The sequence below is a fragment of the Antennarius striatus genome, chromosome 2, assembly GCF_040054535.1.
Source record: "Antennarius striatus isolate MH-2024 chromosome 2, ASM4005453v1, whole genome shotgun sequence".
NCBI classification, from domain to species: Eukaryota; Metazoa; Chordata; class Actinopteri; order Lophiiformes; family Antennariidae; genus Antennarius; species Antennarius striatus.
In genome coordinates this window covers 17,594,829-17,612,638 of record NC_090777.1, presented here as the reverse complement: position 1 = coordinate 17,612,638, position 17,810 = coordinate 17,594,829, and the positions used below count along the sequence as shown (strand labels likewise).

The 17,810-nt window shown below is 41.4% G+C and overlaps 1 protein-coding gene across 1 annotated transcript in view; it reads right to left on the bottom strand.

The window, feature by feature from the left end:
• Positions 1 to 7,118, bottom strand: part of si:dkey-178k16.1 (band 4.1-like protein 1) — a 51,034-nt gene extending 43,916 nt beyond the window's left edge. Inside the window, exon 1 of the mRNA XM_068339448.1 lies at positions 7,000 to 7,118. The gene's annotated coding sequence lies outside the window, so the exon portion shown is untranslated. The remainder of the gene's footprint in view (positions 1 to 6,999) is intronic.
• Between the last annotated feature and the right edge of the window lie 10,692 nt (positions 7,119 to 17,810).

Genomic DNA, 17,810 nt, shown 5'->3' with positions numbered 1-17,810 from the left:
CGTTTCTTTATGAGTCATAATTTTTATACATTTATTTTTTCATTCATTCATTCACGTTCCTCGCCGACGCCAGTTCTGTGTCGGACCGGGTTGCGCTGTCTGCTGTTGGGAGAACTCTTAATGGAGGTCGTCCTCCAGGAGGAACGGCAAAAATTTCCACATGTCCTGGTCCTCTCTCCTGTCAATCTCGGAGTTGTTCTGCTTATAAAGGAGTTGATCAACGCACTTCTGCGGTTATGTGTGAACAAAGATTTTTTCGAAAATGCTGTCGTGTGGACGCGATTTTTTTTTCTATCCGGGGTGAAAACAGTTGCGTTTTCTAAAAGATCCGGCACCGTGTGTACGGGGCCTAAAAGAAACATGGGACAGGTAAGGCAAAGCATTTGAGTATGTGTGTGTGTGTGTGTGTGTGTGTGTGTGTGTGTGTGTGTGTGTGTGTGTGTGTGTGTGTGTGTGTGTGTGTGTGTGTGTGTGTGTGTGTGTGTGTGTGTGTGTGTCAGCTTATCCACCCTTTTCTCTCACAAGGCTAGGAATGAGAGAATTCTCCTCTCGATTTCTGGATTATTTCACGTGCAGGGTTTATGTCAATTGAACATAACCCTTGACTTGTGACAGTGAATATCTGTTAGGCTGTAAATAAAGGCAGAGGCTGCTTGTTTATGGCTGGTGTGGAGCTCTGAGCTAGGGCATTACCACACAATGCTACCATAGCCTGAACGAACTCCCCATCGGGATGGCCACGCCCTTGGGCTTGTCAACCAATCAATATTGTCAATCACTCTGTCCAATTGCAGAGAACCGTTTGTGACGTCACAAAGGGGAACTCTAGCAAAATCTGATAGTTGTGAATTCCTAAAACTCCAAATATTTATTGACGCAGGAAGCATTTGTTTACCACATTCTAGGAGTTGGTCGGCTTAGAGACGATCAATATGTATATGTAGAGACCTGAAAAAATGTGATTTTCGTAATAGGACCCCTTTGAGAATTCGGTCCTTACTGACATTCAGAGTCCAAAGTGCTACATGTAGCTCACATAAGCATTTACATACATATATTATATATGATTTCTTTGTCAAGCAGACATGTTTTAACAGCTACTGAGTCTAAAAGCCAATATGCATTTCCCACATTCAATAGATTATCCTCATTAGAATCCACATATACTCTATTAGTCAATCACTGAGCCTTGACATTTTATCATGGATCACCCTCCACATCCTTGCTTTATAATCAGTGCTTCCCTTCTAACTGCACACATAGCCAGTTCATCAATCCATGCTTGGGAGAAGCTGGCTCTGAGACATCAGTGTAGGTGTGGGGTGGTGGGGGCTGGGAATGTGGGAGTGGCAATATGTCCTTGCTCAAAGGAAACCACATACACACATTACAAACCATTGGCACTCAGCAGTTCTCAGAGCAGATTGCATAGCAGGACTTATAAGTGTGCTGAAAATTACATCACACAACTACAGAGATAAAATAAGACTTGAAATCTACTGGAAGTTCATCCTACTAAGAGAAGGCAAGGTCAGTGGGAATGATGTCACCTGCCCAAGCACTCTTGTGATGAGGGTCTGTCAATACTACAGCAGGGGAAATGACAGGTTTTGAGAGAATTTGCAGACCTTAACATTCAAGGCGGTAAGGTTGTCTTTTTTGACATGGAAGAAGACTGTGATTGCAAATGTGTACAATATTTGCGTCTGCTTCATTATTACATGGACCTAAATATGGCGAAATTCTGAATTATCAGTGCAGGGGGAGGGTGTTATTTGGAAGTTAATACTCACTGATTAACAGAAATCAGGAAGTGAAATCTCATAATGAGCTGTCAAAATACGCCGTTTGATTTATGAGAGGAATTCCCAAAATTCTACTCCATTTGGAGTAGATGTCAGCATATCAGATGTAATTAATGAAGATATTTATGCCAGAAAAAAAGGCTATGGCAACAATATCACTTCAAATTCCTATGATGTGATTGGAATACTCAACCTATTCACATCCTTCTTTCATAAACACAATCCTGTGCAGACACGACTGGGTGATTTATTGTTAGACCCGCTGACATACTGCTGGTACACACTGTCAAACAAAAACACAGCAGCTCAAATTCTTACTGATAATGGCCAAGGCACACTCTTTGGTACAACTGTCTACTCTAGTGTGTGTGCACATATTGGTTAATAGTGAAATGCAATCTCTAAAAATACCTGAAGAAATGCATCTGGATACAAAATACAAATGCCACCGATCCAGATATTCATGCTGAAAAGAGAATATTGCTAAGAGGATCTTTTATAGATAGAAGGAGCTCAACTGGTTTCACTATTTCTGTACAAACAATGACTCAGAATATGAAAAGCTTCTGGAGTCAGCTGCCACAACCCCTACACCAGACAAAGTACTAGTTAAAAACACAATCTTTTGAGGCATATGAATAACACATACAGCATTTCCATTCATATTAAAAGTAGACAACTTAGTAGACCTAATAGAGCAAGCTATTTCAATGTAAGTAGAGTGATAAATATAAAAATACCAGTATGAAAAATGATCAAGATTATCCGTTTCTATCAATACGGCACACCTCTACAACAGACCCTTCTGCTGCTCTCCTTGCATCTGACCAGCAGAGTTTACTACTAATGATGTTTACCTATGAGACACCAGGCCTGTCTTTTAAAAGGCATTACCGAAACTTGTGCCAAACATCCAGGCCTATAAATATGTTTTTAGTAGAAGGGATGGAAACAAAGCAGAAGGCAGAGCCAGACGTCCTAATGCTTCTGACCCACTGTCAACAGCCATAAGTGATCTCAATTTAATGTGAAGGAGTCCATATGCATGCCTGTAAATCACATACAGTATATATGGATATGCAACACACTTGGCATTCACAGAATAAACAGGCCAGTGTCACTCTGCAGAAGCAGGGGTGCTGCTTCAAACTCCACTGAGCTGTCAGGCATGACCTCACCTTTAACCAGTCTGTCTTCACTTTCTACAGCTCACTGACTGCTGGTCACTTTAACCACATCATGTTGGGGTAACGTTACTAATGTTAGAACAAGACAGTTGTAAACCATACCACAGGGCAAGAAAATGAGATACTGATAATGAGTGTGTTCAGAATGGGCCTGCACTAGTCTCAAATAAATGAAACAGACCCAGCACAATGAAATGATCCAAGAGGGGCTTTGCATATAATGTAGACTGCATGCTATGGAAATTCATTTGTGTCATTATTTTAATCACCTCAGATACCAGTGGATATCCTGGAAGCTAGGACTGAGGTGACTCATCATTTCAAGGGATTCAAATGTATTTTTCAAGGTTGTCATTTCTAATAACCATGATTGCAGGTCTAAAAGTATTTACAATATTATATAGTGTATATAACAATTTATATTCTATATGTGTATGTGTTTTTGTGTGTACAGTGTGCCCTTGCGCATTCACGCATCAACGCTCACGACTTCACTTCATCGCTGTTTTGGTAGGCGGTCACATGATACCGTATGCGCATTCTATTGGCTAACGGCATCCAGAAGTGCGCTACATTCCGTGAGTCTTGGAACGCAGCGCACTTCTGTGAGACACAGAAGTGCTTTAAACAATCGATAAGGGTGTGGGAAAAGGCAATACAGATAAAATGTGGTTTAATATCAGTACGGGGTGGGTTCATAAACATTTAAATTACCGCAAGATAAATAGTTTGTCGCTATATCACAGAATTTGTAATTCGCGTGTTGTTCCTCGAACGCATTAACCACGCGTAATGAGGCCAGCACCTACTGAAACGACAACGAATTTTGTCAAGCAAATCTGCTGCCTGGGGGTGATTATATTGTTTGTTCATAAATACAAACTAGGTGAACCATCTCACGACACTGTTCAGAAGAATGTGACAGGTCACATCAAGGTAGGTACACTGAAGTGACACACTTGAGCGCAGTTGCAGTAGGTGATGACCAACGGTTTTATGCACAGTAAAAAGTCAGTTGCCAGTCTGCAATACAATGATCAGACATGCAAGGAAGATTACTTATAATCATTTATTCAAAAAAGGTTTGGGGAAGATAAATCAGGGCTGACTTTTCATATCAATGTGGCGGTTAAACTGTGGCGTGAATTGTGTTTTCATGAGGAAAATCATTATTATTATTTCATAAATATGTAACTTGAAGTTTTCAAAATATGTTCACATGCAGGGCTTGAAAATGTAATAAAGCTATTCACCAATTTCTGTTCATACGTTCAAATGACACCCTGTCTTTACTGGTATGATGAAAAATCAATCCAGATGATCCAAAGTTACACAACATTCATATTTTTGGGTCATAGAGCACAGAAGCTTATGGATGGAGCTCACCAAAAAAATAGGATGCTCTGCTGAGGTGGACAGTGAACCCAACAATCAAAATGACAATGTAAAAAAGACCATTTATTACCTGCGGCTCTCTTTAATGTGCCTCTGAAAGCTCATCTCACTTTTAAGTGATGGGAGTTTATCTGGCACAGAATTACAATTTGGATGCAAACAGACCACTGGCCCTGCTTCAATGAGCTTTCACAAATCAATCACAAGATTGCTTGAAATACGATTCAAGGGACAATTGTGTCAAAGCATGCCTCTTGGAATGTAAGTGTGCTATACAACACCTACGGACACAAAAGGACATCCTGCAGATGTGTGTGTATGACCTATCCTTTGTCCTTATGATATGTGCACAAGTGAAACATGCACTGTATAACTGTACATACCCTCCCTGTTTTGACAGAGGAGTGTTCGTTACATTGTACCCGATGTAGATAAGAGCTAATTGCTGTGTGAGAAATATAGCATATAATTCCATAACTGTATCACCTGCAGAGAAACTCCTTGAACAACCTTGGCAACAGCCTATTCAATATTTCTTTCCTGTTGGTATATAAATCAGCATGTCTTCCAAAAAGGCTTGCCATCTAAAGTGAACAAGAAAGTGTGCGACGACAGGGCAACACACTGCTTGTAGTTGCACCACTTTAATGCACACCAGAGAGGCTGAAAGTGGAGCAGGTGAAAGAAAGGAAAATGAGAGCAGAGAATGCATGGAGGGGCGGCAGCATGGACAGGCAGATGGATGGATTTTAGGTCTCATTTGCCCCCTCCCTGACTCTGCCCCCACAAATTCAGTCTAGGAGCTGCTGATGCCTGTGGCAGTGAAGGAGCCAGATACATGAGGACCGGCCTTCTGTGTGAGGAGGATGAGGATGAAAAAGAGGATGCAGATCTGTTGCAATGTGATTAGTCTGGAGGTGGTGAAACGAATCCAGCTGAATGCAGAATTTTCTATATTGAACTTTATCAGTTGTATTTTCTTTGTTTCATTTGATGCCACACAGTTGTTTCTGATTTCATTCTGATGTAATATGTTTTGTGTCTGTACTCAATTAAAGATGTTTGCTGTACCGATTAGTGTTTCTGGCTGACTGCTAAATCTATCATGTTCTCAGCAACAACTGTTTGTTTGACTTTTGTCTGTCTGTAAGAAAAGATAAAATGAAAGAACGGGATGGATTTTCACGAGACTTGTTGCACGGGTATTGCTTATTACAAGGAGGAATCCATGGATTTCAATTAAAATCCAGGATTTGTTTTCATTCACTTCATACAAAATTACAAGACATGTTTATTATACATAAGGTCCCAGATTAATTTTGGTGAAACTTTGCAGAAGGGTTTGGCATTGAGCAAAGACTTGTTCTGGATATAAGGGGCTTCAGAATCTGATTTATTATTTTTCTCACCAAACCAGCAAAAACACTTGAAAGATTAACATGAAACTGGATGGAAGAGTGGAGCATGTTCAATAAGAGATTATTAAAATTTAGGGTCTGGATTAAGGAACAGCCATGAACCTCTTTAAGTTCTTTTAATATAAATATGAATTTTAGAATTTTAGTCATAAACTATTTGTCTTGTTTGCAGGACATGTAGTGGAACAGTGTGACATGAGTCAAAAGTGGATTAAGAGGTGGATCCATGTTTTGTTGTGGGGGGTTTTTTTTTTGTCTTTGTCTAATAGAACCCTGGGGGCAGTCATTCTGATGGTGCACATGTCTCATTGGCTTTGGATCAGGGTTTAATTTAATTAAAAGAGCTTGTTGAGCCAAAGATATACAGTCATTGTTTACAATTTAACAACATGTCATTTTACTTTGGTTTGTCTGGAATCTTTTGATAATCGCATTCATAAAAGAAACATGCCACATATCTAATGATTGTATTTTAAATCTGGTTTGAGTCAGAGCTTCAAAAATTGATAGTTTAATTGGGTATGGAGAGAATACCTGAAGGATTCATGTTGGTCTGCTGATATAAGGTTATTTACTCAAGTCTTTATATGTTATCATGTGAAGTTTCTTCCAAAGCCCAACAATATATTCTAGTTCCAGCACCACGGTGTTTCCATTCACTTCATCACAGTGCAACTGAGGAGACCAGGGACTGTACGAGGGGCCCACGCTGCCCCCTCTGCCACACCCGCGACAATGCATTCCGCTTTCAATGTGCTCATTATCTTGAGCATCATCCGTTAGCACTATGGCTCCACGGACAGAAATCACACCTCCAGAACCGAGAAGCAGTCTGAACCGCTGTAGATGGGTCGGATGCGTGCAGAACGCTCCGTCTGTGATTCGGTTAGACGACAAGAAAAGCGCACCTGCTGACTAATCCTGACCAGTGGGCCGGGATGTGCGTGGAATGAACGATGCCCTGGTTCTATGATGCACGTTAATTCGACCATATTGGCCGGATTAAAAGCTCCCCGCCAACACCCTCTCCCTCCCTCCGTGACACTAGAAGCACAAAGCAGCGTTTTTGTTGGTTTGTTTTTTGTGCCGCGCTTTTATCAAGACGCGTCCCTCCCGACAACAACCGGTAAATGCAGCATGCACCTGTGTCGCCGTTACCGGCGCGTTATCACACCAACAAAATGAAACGCGTACCTGTCCCGTCAGGTCGGTCGAGCTTCGGTCCAGATTGTGATCATTGAGACTAAAGGAAACTGGAGGACAGACGCCGCCACCGCCCCAGAGCGCCTTTCCTCTGCCGCGGGAGATGTGGCCCTGCAGGATGGGACAGCAGACAGGAACAAGCCGACAGGGATGGCTTACGGTCGCGGAAGGGCTAGGAGGAGAGAAGAGGAGAGGAGAGGAGAGGAGATGAGAGGAGAGGAGAGGAGAGGGGCGTTTTCACGATGTGAGCGATGAAAGTCCGAACGTCGTGCGTGATGTGTGGAGCACCGCTGCGCTCCCGAAACGCTGCGTCTGTCACCACTCGCTTGACGCGATTTACGGGTCTTTTTTTTTTTTTCCTCCCGAACGTAAAGCTCTGTTTTTCAGATCATGACATTCTGTTTCGCACATTTATTTACATCAAACCTTGTTCCACTGTCAGCTGAGCACATATAAACCCACTTGTGTTTAAACCCATTGCAATGCCTTTAAGACACTGTAGTCGGACTACAATTGACTTCTGCGTTCATTGCCATCTTGCTCGTCAGTTCCTCAGCTGTACTGTATTCCAAACTTCTTCACCTCCGTGTATTCCTTGTCCTTTTACTTACTTATCAATTTTATTTCACAGATCACATCACATTTTCTTTTTGCCATTTGTAGGTCTTCTCCTTTCGGCTTCTCCCTTCAGGGGTCTCCACAGTGAATTGATTGCCTCCATCTAACCCTGTCTTCTGCATCCTCTTCTCTCACACCAACTACCTTCATGTCCTCTTTCACTACATCCATAAACCTCCTCTTTGGTCTTCCTCTAGGCCTCCTGCCTGGCAGTTCAAAACTCATTTGCCATTTGTAGGTATTGATCCTATAAATAAGAGGACACCTGCTGAGCTGCCACCCCTGGGCTTTTAGCAACTAGATACTATACTACAGTATAATGGATCCTTTTTGTGTCACAATAATCTTAAATATCATACCTGTCTGCTATACCCAAATGTAAATCATCATTTACTGCAAAAGAGGACTGTTGCTTTGCAAAAACAAAAAACTTTTAAAAAAATTTTAAAAAGGAGAATTTAGATTACAAACTACACTTTGTTAACTTTTTTATTTTTTGTTCATAACTTAAACAAAAGTTGTTTAGGGCATGTATATTTTAATTTTAATGTATACAAGGTTATCACCGCGGTGCACTGGCATCGTGACCGGAGTGTCCCCTGCGTCACGCCCTATGCTGCCGAGATAGGCTCCGGCTCCCCGTAACCCGATGCGGCGGATATAGCGGTGGTAATCTGAAGATGACTGACTGACTGACAAGGTCATCATTTATGTTATGTGATAACTGTCCACTTCCTGTAGGAAAGAGTATTTCCAGGGAATCATTCACAAATTCAACAGCTTTGAATTCTGTATGATTATATTTCCTATCAACAATGACAAAAAATCCATCTTGTAATACTTGTTACTGTAATTACTTGTAATACTGTTCCCTGTCACATGAGTAGCATGTTGAAGAGGATGAAGTGTTGCATTGGTGACTCATAGGAGCCTTCTGTGCTTAAACCCTATTTGGCTTTGCTGCACGAGTGTTCTGTTCAAATGGAAATATGTTTTCAGGGAAATCAGTTCATGTCATGCTTCAGTAAGTCTCCTTCAGTAACTGACATGACAAACCAAAATGGGTACTGGGATTAGTTCATTGCCATAGGGGCTGACCTTTTAGGTTAAAGTGTCTTAGTTCATCAATGATTCATGTGACAAATGAGGTAAAAACCTCAATAAGCAATATGTGCACAGTAGTACCGAGAGATAGCAGTTTAATCTGTTCCGTGATTGAGTTTGTGAGTCAAAATTTACCCATTTAAAATAGATTAAATAATTTTAATCTTTTCTAGCTGTGTATAAAAGCTCTAAACTCCCTCTAAATTATGAGGATTTTTTTTTAAAGGTCCCATGTTCTGTGTTTTTAACTTAATGTCATTCAGATGCCCAACAAGACTGTATTCCAAATATTTTGACTTAAAGTGATCTGTGGTTCTAAATACGTATTAGCTTTTCAAGATCGCTCATCTGACCTACTCACAAAACGCTTCGTTTCAGGCCTCCGGCTGTAGTATGCTAATGAGCTCCGCTGGTCACCGCCTCCTTCACCTCCTTCACGTCGCCATACAATTATGACCCTGAGTCGGACCCAGAAGCGGGGGCTCCTGAAGAAACACCGACTGTGCAGCTGCAGCAGGACGTTTCTGAATGGTTGGTACGAGTGAACGTTACTTAGTTGGTTCTGTGTTGTGTTTTTTAACCTACGTCCTCACAGGACCGGAGCATTGTCTGGTAGCTTTTTTTTCTACTCCCGCCTCTTATTGCACAGTAATAATGTCATATCTGTCTTATTATGTATTTTGTATATGTACACATGTGTTGACTGCTAAATGTTGCTGTACTTCTATAAGTGATCGTAAAGTCTGATGGTGGTTCTGATAGTTATTACCATGTGGCTAATGCTAGCTTCTGCTCACGGCTAAGTTTATTTTTCTATCACATTGATTTAACCCGTTACTAAGCTGCTAAATATTCGAAGCAGTCCTCTGTGACAAGACCCAGGGAGCTAACACTTGCCACCATCACACCAGGTTAATCATGAAATGATGTAGCCATATTGCAGTGATGCCTTTATCTACTCTATTTTGAGATGTCTTCACCTTCTGTTTATTGCGCAGTTGTTCCTGTGGACACTGGGAACGTATGCCAACAGAAGCAGAAAACATCTGCTGTTTGGAGATACCACAGGTAGCATGCTCACAGCTAAACCACAGAGTTATGTCTCTATTTGGCTACTTTTACAATTATAAATTCAAATGACCTTTACCATGTTTTTCACTGTAGGTTAGGAGCCGTCTGCAGGAGGTTGATGAGGTTCCATGCATGACTCAACATCCTGGGTTCCAGCCTGTGTGTCTAAACGTGTACACCCTACAAATGGCCGTTCACGTACTGAGGGCTGAGTATGGCCCTTCACGTCTTAGACAAATACTGTACATGAGTAAATCGTTCTTTGAAAAATGTCAAAATAAAAACTACAGTTATGTCTTATTTTGCTTCATCAGGCATACCTTCATTAATGCAGTAACACATAACAAATATAGGTACAACAAAGTCTAATATATTGTATTTGCGACACCTTGATTTTTGTCTTGTTAATAGACATGTAGAACACTTTTTGGAATTCACAATCCATTTCTGTTGACATATACAAGCATTTATTTGCATAAAACAATACATCCAATAACAATAATGAGAACATCTCATTTGTGTATGGCATGGGGTCCACCAAGACTTTGTCAAATATGAGGTCCAACATGTCAGCTACAAAACCTGTTTAATAAAACACAAGGATATATCTTTACTGTTATTGATATTGTTTTATTCATTTCTTTGTTTAGAAAAAATGTGTTCCAAATACATCTTGGTACTTGCTACTAATTTATTTATTTGTATGGTTACTTTTTATTGTGTTTTGTTGTGAGCAATTACCAACAGAATTTCAAAACATGTTTGTTTGAAATATTAAAATATTGCAACACTAACAGAATGTTGGCTCTGTCTTGTGAGGTTTGACTCTGCATTGTCCCTTCAAAAGCCTTTGGAAAGAGGATCTTGTAGAGGGGTACACCAAACGTAACGAAATACGGAGGCAAAACAATATCATATGACATATATGAATCTGTTTATACTAAACTCTTCACTTCACTTACTGTCTTGCTGGAATATTCTGATACACAACCATATTATTTTTTACTGAACTACTATCAACACATGTGCATTCACTAACACCTATAGACAACAATGTTTAGAAAATTAGTCTATTTAACCCATTTTATTAAAACATATTGTATGGAATATGACTTGTACATACTTTTACTTCTATAGTGGGAATGAAGAGTCCTGAAGGACAGCTGTGTACCAACAGTATGAATGTCCACTGGGTCAGTTTGGCACGCCACGTCCTTTGAAGCTGTAGGCTGAATGGATTCACAAGGAAGAGGGACATTAATTTCAGGACACCAATGTTCTAATTTTGGATAAGAAGGACAGACCTGTGTGCGTTGTCGCTATGACGCCGAACAAGCAAGCAACTCTAACACGTGCGCACACACGTAATACGAAACAAAGCACAACTCCCTACGTAGCCTAGCATAAGTTGACTTTACTCATGCTGACAGATAATAGGAAAGAAATTATGAGAACAACTTACGTGCGTTTTAACTTTATACTGTAGGTTCAGCACACACACACATGTGTGCGCGCGCACAGGAAACACACAAACTCGAAACAAAGGAGACCTCCCTACATAGCCTAGCATAACATGACTTCATGCTAACAAACAATAAGAAAAATATGAGACCAACTTATGTGTGTTGTACCTACTGTAGGTCTAGCACGCACACTCGTGATCTGGCGTGCTCGCACACATAAGCAATACACAAACGCGAAACAAAGGAGACTTCAAGGTCAAAGTCAGCTTTATTGTCAAATGTGCCATATATGCATGACATACAGCACAGATGAAATTGCTGTCATTTTGACCCACGTTAAACAGGCAGGACAACACAGACAGTACAACAGGCAGTACAACACAGACAGTACAACACAGGTAGTACAGCACAGGCAAGACAACACAGGCAGGGCAACACAGGCAGGGCAACACAGGCAGGGCAATACAGGCAGGACAACACAAGCAACACAACAGGCAGTACAACACACAGTACATCAGACAGTACAGCACAAAGTATTAGACGAAACACAAGGGATGGTAAACATCTCTATACACTCCTTAATCCCGTAGGGGAAGTGACGTGTGCGTAGTCCCTGAGTTGATGGGGGGGGGGATAGGTAGTCAGGTGCTGGGGAGAGGGCAGGGCAGGGTGAGGGTAGAGTTCAAGGCTATGGCAGGGGACAGAGCAGGGAGGGAGTTGAGCCTCCTGACCACCTGGTGAAAGAAACTGTCCTTGAGCCTGCTGGTTCTGGCCCGCAGACTCTGCAGTCTGATGGCAGCAGGCTGAAAAGGCTGTGAGAGGGGTGGGTGGGATCACCTGCAATGCTGATGGCTTTGCGGGTGAGGCGGGTGTTGTAAATGTCTATGAGGGAAGGGAGAGAGACACCAGTGATCTTTTCAGCTGCTCTCACGATGCGCTGCAGGGTCTTATGGCAGGAAACGGTGCAGGCACCGTACCACACAGTGATGCAGCTGGTTAAGATGCTCTCAATGGTGCTTCTGTAGAAGGTGAGCATGATGGGGCGTTGGGCTCTCGCTCAGTTTGCGGAGGAAGTAGAGGCGCTGTTGGGCTTTTTTGGCCAGCGATGCAGTGTTGTGGTCCCAGGACATGTCCCCGGAGATGTGCACACCCAGGAACTTGGTGCTGCTGATCCTTTCCACTGCAGCACCGTCGATGGTTAGTGGAGCATGCTGAGTGCGTGTTCTCCTGAAGTCCACAACAATCTCCTTCATCTTCTCCACATTCAGATGGAGATTGTTGTCCTTGCACCACATAGCCAGGCGGCTCACCTCATTTCTGTAGGCTGTCTCATCGTTGTTGTTGAGACCCACCACAGTCGTGTCGTCTGCTAACTTGATGAAGAGGTTGGAGCTGGAAGTTGGTGTACAGTGATGGGTGAGCAGAGTGAAGACGAGGGGGCTCAGTACGCATCCTTGGGTAGCTCCCGTGTTCAGCGTGATGGTGCTGGAGGTGTTGTTACCAACTCGAACTGCCTGTGGTCTCCCTGTCAGGAAGTCTAGCAGCCAGTTGCATATGGAGGTGTTGAGTCTGAGCTGGTCCAGTTTGTGGATGAGCTGCTGGGGGATGATTGTGTTGAATGCTGAGCTGAAGTTGATGAACAGCAGTCTGGTGTACAAGTCTTTGGTCTCCAAGTGGGTGAGGGTTGAATGTAGGGCAGTGGAGATGGCGTCATCGGCCGAGCCGTTGGACCGGTAAGCAAACTGAAAAGGGTCCAGGGTTGAAGGGAGGGCAGATTTGATGTGGTGCATGACTAGCCGCTCGAAGCACTTCATGAGGATGGGAGTGAGTGTAACCGGGCGGTAGTCGTTGAAGCCAGATGGGGGTGACTTCTTCGGGACTGGGATGATGGTGGTGGCTTTGAGGCAGGTGGGGACAACAGCCTGGCTCAGGGAGATGTTGAAGATGTCTGTGAAGACATCTGTCAGCTCATCAGCACAGTTTCTCAGGGTACGACCAGGAATGTTGTCAGGAACTGGGGCTTTTCGGGCGTTGGTCCTTCTGAGGACTTTCCTCACACTGTCCAGAGAAAGCGTCAACGCCTGGTCACCAGGAGGGGGTGGACTCTTCTGTGCCGGGATGCTGTTGTCTGCCTCAAAGCGTGCAAAGAAGTCATTCAGCTGGTTCAGCAGAGTGGTGGAGCTGTCGCAGGACTGCGGAAGGGTCTTGTAGTCCGTAATGGACTGAATCCCCCGCCACAGGGTCCTGGTATTTCTGCTTTCGCTGAAGTGGGTGGCGATCCTCCTGGAGTACTGTCTCTTGGCCACTTGAATGCCTCATGACAGATTGGCCCTCGCTGTCCTTATGCCCACCTCGTCGCCAGCTCTGAAGGCCGCGTTCCGTGCCCTCCGGAGCCTGTGGACTTCCCTTTCCCTACATAGCTTAGCATAACATGACTCTAACAATGAATATATGAGACCAACTTACGTGCGTTTTAGCTTTATACTGTAGGCCAGCAAGCACACACATGTTGGAGCGTGCGTGCACACACGCAATACACAAACGCGAAACAAAGGAGACCTCCCTACATAGCCTAGCATAACATGACTTCATTCATGCTAAAAAACAAGAAGAAAATATGAGACCAACTTACGTGCGTTTTAGCTTTACACTGTAGGTCCAGCGCGCACATATTTGTTGGAACACGCACGCACACAAGCAATACGCAAATGTGAAACAAAGGAGACCTCCCTACATAGCCTAGCATAACATGACCTCATTTATGCTAACCGACAAAAAGAAAAAAGATCAAATGTGAGGCCAACTTATGTGCGTTGTAGCTAAATACTGTAGGTTCAGCATGCACACACGTGTTGGAGCGCGCACACATGCAAACACGAAACAAAGCAGTGCTACCTAATTCGCCAAATAGAACTCAATCACCCATGCTAACAGACAACTGCAAAAAAGATAAATGTGGTGAGACTTACCTGTGGCCAGGGTGCAGTTCCTTGGTCCGGTATAGTCGGGAGTGATCCTTGAATGAGGATCAGTCTCAAAGCAAAGCCACTTCTGTACTGACCCTCATTGCTAAAACAGGCTGGAGTGAAGTGGTTACATACACAAAAAAATGTGCAGGTGATGTAGCCGGCACATATCCATTAAAAATTATATTCAACCACGCTCTCTAATTTTGTAAGTAGAGGTACTACTGTATATAAACACACACACACAAACACACACACATTACATCTCAGTCGATCCCAGTTATGGATGTATTTCTCCACATGGTGGCGGTCATATACTATCAGTTTATGCCTAACAATCATGAAAGCAATATGCTCTTTACTCTAAAATGTGTGTCACCTGTAGTGCCTATAACCTTCCCCTGTTCATCAGACACACAACTTTAGTCCGTGAAAACAAAATGAAAACATACTACAATGTCCAGATAAACGTCAGGTGAGCGGTCAGTGTCATATACAATCCTGATACTCTTCATTTAGATGTTGTAGCTATCATGAGCTGCTCGTTTGGAACAAAATCTGAAGAATAACGACCAGATGGACATGAATTATGTCTTTCCAAAGTCTCATTTAACAATTTAATCACCTTACGTTTCATAGATTAGTTTTGAATATACTTAATGTCTCATTCCTTTTCAGTCTACTACTCTCATCTGAATTATTTAGTGCAGTGAAATTGAAACAACTGGGCATCGCAAACACTTGGGACTTTGGCTGGGTGTTGAACTCTTCTTTGAGATCAGTCTGGAAAAACTATTGAGGATAGTTATAGTAAATCTATTTTTTTGTAATTTCAAAAAGAATTGAGTTTTTCTCCGTCTAGTTAAGACAACTGTACAATCTACACATTGTTCTGAACTTACTTATATTTGTACTTTGTGTAATTTTAAAAGCTTTTGACTCACATCAGGATTTTCTTCATCACACATGATAGATTCTTAGGTCTCTAAGAATTAGCTGGGGCACCATTGCAACTTATTTATTTATGTTGAGTTACGACAGCATGTTAGTTGAATTTAAAACAGCACATTTTCATGTTTACTTCCTTCACACAGACTTTGGTAGGAAAAAATTCACATTCTCTTCTGCATACAAATGGAATGTATTTAAACAAGCTATAAAGTGCCATTATTTCATTTACACTTTGTAAAAGGTGAACGCTCCTGTATATGCAGTCACACTTGCTATTGCTTTTTCTAAAATGGAATGATGTGTGCATGTGTGTGTGTGTGTGTGTGTGTGTGTGTGTGTGTGTGTGTGTGTGTGTGTGTGTGTGTGTGTGTGTCATATGCACACAAAGACACACGCAAACATGAACACAACAGTACAACAGTATCAAATATGTGACTGAGTCAGACTAAGAAGAAAATTTGAATAAAGTAAAAAACGGTACTTATCCATCAAAATATTAACATTTGGTCCTTCTTCCAGCAAAACCATTAAAAACCTGATAATGTCCTGATAATTTTATTAATGACTTAAGTTAGTAGTAGCTCAGGAACTCACTCACAAATAATTCACATTTCAATGCAATTTTTGAATATGTGATTTTAAGATAAATCATTCTGAAATGTTTTACAGAGGTATAATGCCGTACTAATACATTACCAACCTTAGATGATGTTTAGGTAGGATGCTTTGTTGTTGCTGCCACACATAAGTAGAACGCTGAAAATTGATGTTGATTTGGGGATAAATTGAGAACTCAAAATATAATGTATATATGTGATGATGTGGACAGCAGATTATCGCATTCATAGATAAATGTGAAAAAAACTTAAGACCTAAATAGAGAAACCAATTATCAGATGCACACCTTTTTGATGCAACTGAACTTTAAAGTTTCCAAGAAGTGTCTTCAGTCTGTCGGTGTAAATTCCTATTCATGAGTTCTTAAATCCCCGCTGATTGGTGGGGAGTTTCAGATATTCGTGTCTTCCGAGGTTGCTTATACGTAGCCAGTCTCAAAAGGACTATTATGGTTTATTACAGTCATTGAGGACACAGGGCATTTGTTTGCTTAATGAGGCATCCTGTAAGTCATTAGCATTATTTTCAGCTTCCTTTTTAGTCAAAATCTGCAATTTTCTGGGGAAAGATGCTTAGACTGCATGGTATGTGGGTGAAAGGTGGTGGAGTAGTCCCCCACCTCTGTTCAAAGAAACATTCGACACAGGCCAGGAAAGCAATTTCCTTTTGCCTCCAACATCCCAAGATGTTTTGTTTTTTTTAAATTTTATCCCACAAACATTTTTCCCTAATTATGTAAAAGCCACTACTCAGATCTCCAGAAACTACAGTGGTGGTCTAGACATATCAAATAGGCAGTTATTTTTTGTAATTTATTTTGAATATCAAGACATCTTCAAACATGTTTGGACTTTGGATTTTTCATTCTACTTACTGTTCTTAAATGTACATTACTAGAACACTGACACACAAATCAGCGTGTTCATTTTATGGCACTATATGAAACAATGAACATAATATGTGTCACATTTTATTTTGAAATTCTTCGCAGCAGCAAAAAAACAACAAGATACTTATCATTATTTCAAGGTAGCAGATTTTATTTGTTGTGTTTGACCTTTTACCGTTCCGCTGAGTTGAACTTAAATAAACACAAAATATGAAATGAGTGAAACCTGTTGCATGTCAATGAGAGACCCAAAAATATTCATTTGACTGACAAAAAGCCTTGTGTCCCAGCAAGATGTACAGGTTCTGACACACAATCGTGGCCTTGCACAGGAATTTTTGTGGGTTTAAAGCACTGCTATCTTAAAGTGTTGAGTGATTTCTCAAAGGTGGGATTAGGTTCTCTTGTGGGACCCACAGCCCAGTCAGAAACATCAGAATCTGAAATATTTAAAATGAGGAGTACCTTGTAAATCCAATAAGTCATGTTCAGCTGGCTTGCTGGGGGTCCCTGGTGAAAAGCCTTTTTGTGGAGTAATAAAGGTATATATATATATATATATATATATATATATATATATATATATATATATATATATATATATATATATATATATATATATATATATATATATATATATATATATATATATATATATATATATATATTTTTTTTTTTTTATAGTATAGCAGAAAGATGAATGGAGGCTTTTAAGAAAACAAACTTCTGTTTTGACCATTAAGTGCTGGATCAGCTTTATGGAAGTAAAGATTAACACCACCTAGAAAAATACATTTTTAATAATACCAAGCCAGTTCATTTTCAAGTGCTGTAGCAATTCCTTTTCTTCCATTTGGTATCATTGATACAGTGTATTTCCACTAAAGAAATCCTCTGAAAAATCAGCTTCACCTCTGTTTTCGGGCAACGACCTGACGATATGAAGGGAAACATGATGCCTGAATGGAAGTCCAACTATGTTATACTATGTTATACGGCAGTGGCTCTGCGGTAGAGCAGATGTCTTGAAGACGGATCGCCCAGCCATCGGTGGTTCGAGTCCCGCTCCCGCCATGACATCCCTTGGAGCGTGAGCTGATAGTGGGAGGCGTCAGCTAACCT